Source organism: Piliocolobus tephrosceles, chromosome 14, assembly GCF_002776525.5.
Source record: "Piliocolobus tephrosceles isolate RC106 chromosome 14, ASM277652v3, whole genome shotgun sequence".
NCBI lineage: Eukaryota > Metazoa > Chordata > Mammalia > Primates > Cercopithecidae > Piliocolobus > Piliocolobus tephrosceles.
Genome location: NC_045447.1, coordinates 77,616,786 through 77,623,232, shown reverse-complemented (window position 1 = coordinate 77,623,232; position 6,447 = coordinate 77,616,786). Strand labels below are relative to the sequence as shown.

Below are 6,447 nucleotides of genomic sequence, written 5' to 3'. Positions count from 1 at the left end.
TTATGTGTGTCTGTGAGAATGTTGCCAGAAGAGACTAACGTTTGAGTTAGTAGACTAAGTAAAGAACATCTCCCTCACCAATGTGGGTGGGCCTGATCCAATGTGCTGAGGACCCAAATAGAACAAAAGGTGACAGGAAAGACACATTTGATCTTTCACTCCTTGAGCTAGGATAACCATCTTCTCCTGCCCTCGGACCTTGGAGCCTACGGCTGTCAAACCTTCAGACTCGGACTAAATTACACCATTGGCTTTTCTGGGACTCTAGCCTGCAGATGGCTTATGGTGGAGGAAGCCATCTAACAAGGAAAGGAATGACCGACCTGAATTCAAAGCTCCCAGGCATGCCATGCCAAGCACATGTGTAAAGTTTTAAAAAATCTAAGAAGACATCCTTCTTGTCTCTCACCCACAGTGCAGTTGTTGAGTCCTCTGAACAGACATTTAATGTACCATGAGGTGGGGTACAGTGGCTCATGCCTGTAATCTCGGCTACTCGGGAGGCTGAGGCAGGAGGACTGCTTGAGGCCAGGACTTTGAGACCAGCCTGGGCAATATAACAAGATCCATCTCCAAAAAAATATAACAAGAATTAGCTATGCATGATGGCGTGTGCCTATAGTACAAGCTACTTGGGATCGCTTGAGCCCAGGAGTTTGAGGCTGCAGTGAGTTATCATTATGCCACTGCACTCCAGCCTGGGTGACAGAGCGAGACCCCAGCTCTAAATAAATAAATAAATAAAATTTAGCACAAGCTCAGAGAAGCAGTGGTCTTACTATATCTAGTCTCCCTAGGCAGCACGGAACAGAAAGGCACTAATAAAATACGCTCAGGACAAAATCTAATCTTATATACTTTATATAAGATTACTGACTTTTATCATCAGTATAACTAATTATCAATATGATACTCTTATTTTGAACATAGCTTTCTTTTGAACATTATTTTGAACTTTATTTTGAACATTCCGTCTTTATTTTCAACTTTCTTTTGAACTTTCTTTTTTTTTTGAACTTTACTTTCTTTTGATCTTTCTTTCTTTGAACACTTTTTCTTTCTTTATTTTGAACTTTCTTTCCTTCTCTATTTGCCTCAGACTCCCAGGTAGATTACAGGCACCTCCCACCACGCCCGGATAATTTTTGTATTTTTTGTAAGAGACGCGGTTTCGCTATGTTGGCCAGGCAGGTCTCGAACTCCTGACCTCAGGTATCTCCCAAAGTGTTGGGAATACAGCTGTGAGCCACCACACCTGGCCTAGCTTTCTTTAAATAGAGAAATATGTCTAAGCCCAGAGGATACTCAGAAGGGTCTTGAAATCCGAAACAAGAAAAGAAAAACACAACTTTCAGCCAGGCATGGTGGCTCACTCCTGTAATCCCAGCACTTTGGGAGGCCGAGGCAGGCAGATCACTTGAGGTCAGGAGTTCGAGACCAGCCTTGCCAACATGGTGAAACTCTGTCTCTACTAAAACAAAAACAAAAACAAAAATTAGCCAGGCATGGTGGCACTTCGCTATAAGCCCAACTACTCTGGAGACTGAGGCAGAAGAACTGCTTGAACCCGGGAAAGCAGAGGTTGCAGTGAGCTGAGATTGCACTGCTACACTCCAGCCTCAGTGATGGAGTGAGACTCTGCCTCAAAAAAAAAAAAAAAAAAAAAAAAAGGAAAGAAAAAGACATATCTGGCAAATCATCATGAGCATATGTGACAATGACGGTAGGACTTTTATTTTTTTATTTTTTATTTATTTATTTTTATTTTTTTCTTTTTTTTTTTTGAGACGGAGTCTGGCTCTGTCTCCCAGGCTGGAGTGCAGTGGCCGGATCTCAGCTCACTGCAAGCTCCGCCCCGCCAGTTTACGCCATTCTCCTGCCTCAGCCTCCGGAGTAGCTGGGACTACAGGCGCCCGCCACGTCGCCCGGCTAGATTTTTGTATTTTTAGTAGAGACGGGGTTTCACTGTGTTAGCCAGGATGGTCTCGATCTCCTGACCTCGTGATCCGCCCGTCTCGGCCTCCCAAAGTGCTGGGATTACAGGCTTGAGCCACCGCGCCCGGCTATTTTTTATTTTTTTTAGAGATGGAGTCTCCCTCTGTCGCCCAGGCTGCAGTGCAGTGGCAGGATCTTGGCTCACTGCAAGCTCCGCCTCCTGGGTTCACGCCCAGCTAATTTTTTCTATTTTTAAGTAGAGACGGGGTTTCACTGCGTTAGCCAGGATGGTCTCAATCTCCTGACCTCATGATCCGCCCGCCTCGGCCTCCCAAAGTGCTGGGATTACAGGCGTGAGCCACTGGGCCCGGCCAGGACTTTTATTTCTAAGGTTGCCAGCTGTGTGGAGGAACAAAAACAATTTCAAACATGTCAATGTTAAACAATATACTTTTTTCGTGAGATTGTGGAAAAAGAGGTAATTTCCTATGTTGTAGGTGAGAATGCAAAATGATTTGACCCGTATTGCGATGGTTTATTTTTTGTGTCAGCTTGACTGGGTTAATGGATGCCCAGATAACATTATTGGCCAGGCATGGTGGCTCATGCCTGTAATCCCAGCACTTTGGGACGCTGAGGCAGGCAGATTGCTTGAGCTCAGGAGTTTGAGACCAGCCTAGACAACATGGTGAAACCTCCTCTCTATAAAAAATAAAAAAAAAAAAATTATTAATAGCTGGGCATAGTGACACATGCCTGTAGTCCCAGGTACTCGGGAGGTTGAGGTGGGAGAATTGCTTGATCCTTGCTTGAAAAGGTAATCCTTTCTCTTTTCTTGAAAATAGGAACTTCTTGACGTAAAGTATATCTAGCATTTGTTCTTTCTTTTTTCCATTCTAGTCATGATAAAATATGTAATTTAATACCACATATGTATAAGTCAAATCCAGGATTTCTGTGGCAGTATCAAATGCAGCAAATTTTAAATATGGAAAGCAACCCCATAGTAATGATTTATATCATTAAAGTTTCATTTACTTATTCAATAAATATTTATGCAGCATTTCTTATGTTCCAGTATTAGGCTAGGTATTGTTTTTCTGATTTTATTTTTTAACCTTCAAATCACATTTTTTTTTAAATTGAGATAAAATTCACACAACAGGCTAAGTGCAGTGGCTCACACCTGTAATCCCAGCACTTTGGGAGGGCAAGATGGGCAGATTGCTTGAGGTCAGGAGTTTGACACCAGCCTAGCCAACATGGCAAGAAGCACATCTCTACTAAAAAAAATGTAAAACTTAGCCAGGCATGGTGGTGCATGCCTACAGTCCCACTACTCAGCAGGGTGAGACAGGAGAATCACTTGAACCAGGGAGGTGGAGGTTGCAGTGAGCCAAGATCCCCCTGCTGCGCTCCAGCTTGGGTGACCAAAAAAAAATTAAAAAAAAAAAAAAAAATTCACACAACATATAATTCACAATTTTAAACATTTCAAAGTATACAATGGAGTGGAGTTTGTTTTGTTTTTTTCCTAATCCTCAGATGCTGGGATTTTTTTTGTTTTTGTTTTTGTATAGTCACAATGTTGTGCAACAAGGATTACTTTCTTAATTCCAGAACATTTTTGTTACTCCAAAATGAAACTTTGTTGCTCCAATTTCCTCCACACCTACCCCCTGGAATCTTTATAGATATGCCTATTCTGTATTGTTCATATAAATACAATCATTTAATATGTGGCCTTTTGTGTCTGGCTTCTTTCAATTGGTATAATGTTTTCAAGGTCCATCTGTATTGTAGGTATATTAATACTTCATTGTTTTCATGACTGATCTCATTATATGTATATATTACATTTTATTTATCCATTCCTTAGTTTATGGGTATTTGGGTTGTTTCTGCTTTTTGAATGTTATAAATAAGGTTGCTATGAACATTATTGTGTAAGATTTTTTGAGAACGTATGTTTTTTCAAGCTTCTTGGTATACACCTTAGGAGCAGACTTGCTGGGTCATTTGAAAATTCTATTTTTTACCTTTTAAGAACTGCCATATTTTTTCCATGGGGCTACACCATTTTACATTTCCTCCAACGATGTATGAAGGTTCCAATTTCTCCATATCATCACCAATGCTGCTTGTTGTTGTTGTTTTTTCTTTTTTTGAGATGGAGTCTCTCTCTGTCATACAGGCTAGAGTGCAGTGGCACAATCTCAGCTCACTGCAATCTCCACCTCTCAGGTTCAAGCAATTCTCCTGTCTCAGCTCCCCAAGTAGCTGGGTCTACGTGGGTGTGCACTACCACACCTAGCTAATTTTTGTATTTTTAGTGGAGACAGGGTTTCTCCATGTTGACCAGGCTTGTCTCAAACTCCTGACCTCAGGGGATCCAGCCTCCTAAAGTGCTGGGTTTACAATGTGAGCCACCACCCCTGGCCTCGTTGTTTCTTAAGGTGGGTGGGAGGAGGTGGACCAAGATGGCTGAATAGAAGGCTCTACCAATCTTTTCCCTCCCCAACAAGGACACCAATTTAACAACTATCTACACAAAAGAAGCACCCTAGTAAGAACCAAAAATCAGGTGAGCACTCCCTGGATATGGTTTTAACTTTATATTGCTGAAAGAGGCACTCAGGAGGGTAGGAGAGAGAGCCTTGAATTGCTGATGTCACCTCTCCCCTATCCCCTGGCAGCAGCTGCCTGGTGCAGAGAATCTGTGCATTTGGGAGAGGGAGAGCACAGCACTGCAAGACATTAAATTGAATTTAGTGGTGTCCTGTCATCGCAGAAAGTCAAACTAGGCTGAACTCAGCTGACCTCTGCTCATGGTGGGAGCAAGAGGGGAATTGTCCTTCTGAGTGGTTGGAATGCAAGTTCCAGCAAGCCTCTCACCATGGGCTAAAGTGCTCTGGGGTCCTATGTAAACGTGATAGGCAGTCTAGACCACAAGGACTGCAACTCTTAGGCAATGCCTAGGGCTGAACTGGGCTCAAAGCCAGTGAACTGGAGGTGCTTGCAACCTGAGACACCAGCCAGGATGGGTAAGGGAGTGACTGTGCCACCCCTCCCCCAACCCCAGGGTGCACAGCTCACAGCTCCAAGACGCCCCTTCCTTCTACTTAAGGAGAAGAGACAGAAGAGTAAAGAGGACTTTGTCTTGCACCTTGGATACCAGCCCAGCCATAGAAGAGTAGGGCAACAGTCAAAGAGTTTTGAGTCCCCTTGGAATATGATATTTCTAGACATATTCTGGGTCAGAAGAGAACCTACTGCCTTGAAGGGTAGGACCCAGTTTTGGCAGGACCCATCGCATGCTAACTAAAGAGCCCTTGGGCCCTGATAACCAGCGGCAATACTTAGGTAGTACACCATGGGCCTTGGGTGAAACTTTGAGACTTGGTTTCAGGTGAGACTCAGCACATTCCCAGCTGTAGTGGCTATGGGAAGAAACTTCTTCTGCTTGAGAAAAGTAAAGGGGATTTTTTAAAATGTCCATATTCTTCTTCTTTTCCTTCTTCTTCATATATATATTTTTTTGTTCTGGTGGGGCCACCCCAAAGGGCAGACAGGTTTATTGGGAAGCAGCTTGAAATCAGTGGTTGCACTTGGCCACATGCTCTAGCTCATCCTTCTTGATGACATAGGAGTTGGAGGAGCCCTTGGTGGCATTGATGAGCTCATCTTCCAGGCACTCAGCAATGGTCTTGATGTTCTGGAAGGAAGCCTCATAAGTGCCTCTGCACAGCAGCCAGATGGCCTGATTCATGCCATGCAGTGGGGACATGTCCACAGCCTGTCATCTCATGGTCTTGGCTCACCCAATGCATGTGGGGTCCTCCCAGGGACCACTGTTGATGATGGCATTCACCAGGACTTGAAGAGTGCTCTCATGAGCAGGAGGATGATCTCAAAGGCATGCTTGACAATGTGCACGGTCATGGGTTTCTTGCCATTATTGTGGCCATGCATCATCATGGAGTTAGTGAGGTGCTCCAAGATGGGGCACTGTGTTTTGTGGAAATGCTTGGCGGCATACCGCCCTGCACTGTGAAGCAGGTACTTAGCATACTTCTCCTTCACTGCAATGGAATCCTGCAGGGAAATGTCATTGATCTGCACATCATCGGTGTTCCACTTCCCAAAGAGCTAGATGTTGGGGGTCTCTTCCATCTCTAGTGCTGCTGTCTCCCACTTGGTCATCTTAAGGGCATAGCCTGAGTATCTCTGTTGCATGGCATGGACCACATGCCACCCTGGCACAGACCACATGCCACCCTGGCACAGACAGGAAGAGCTTTTTAATATACTTCCAATTCACCAAGCACAAAAGGGAACTTTTTCTTACACCTTAGGTACCAGCTCAGCCACAAGGGGGTTACAGCACCAAACTGGCTCTTGAGATCCCTGATTCCATGACTGGTCTCTTGGATGACATTTCTGGGTCTGTCCTGAGCCATAGGGGAGCCCACTGCCCTGAAGGATGAGTCCCAGGCCAGGCAGGATTCACAA

General features: G+C 44.3%; 1 pseudogene; it reads right to left on the bottom strand.

Moving 5' to 3' along the window:
• Positions 1-5,530: 5,530 nt before the first annotated feature.
• LOC111543247 lies at positions 5,531-6,138 on the bottom strand (annotated as a pseudogene).
• Between the last annotated feature and the right edge of the window lie 309 nt (positions 6,139-6,447).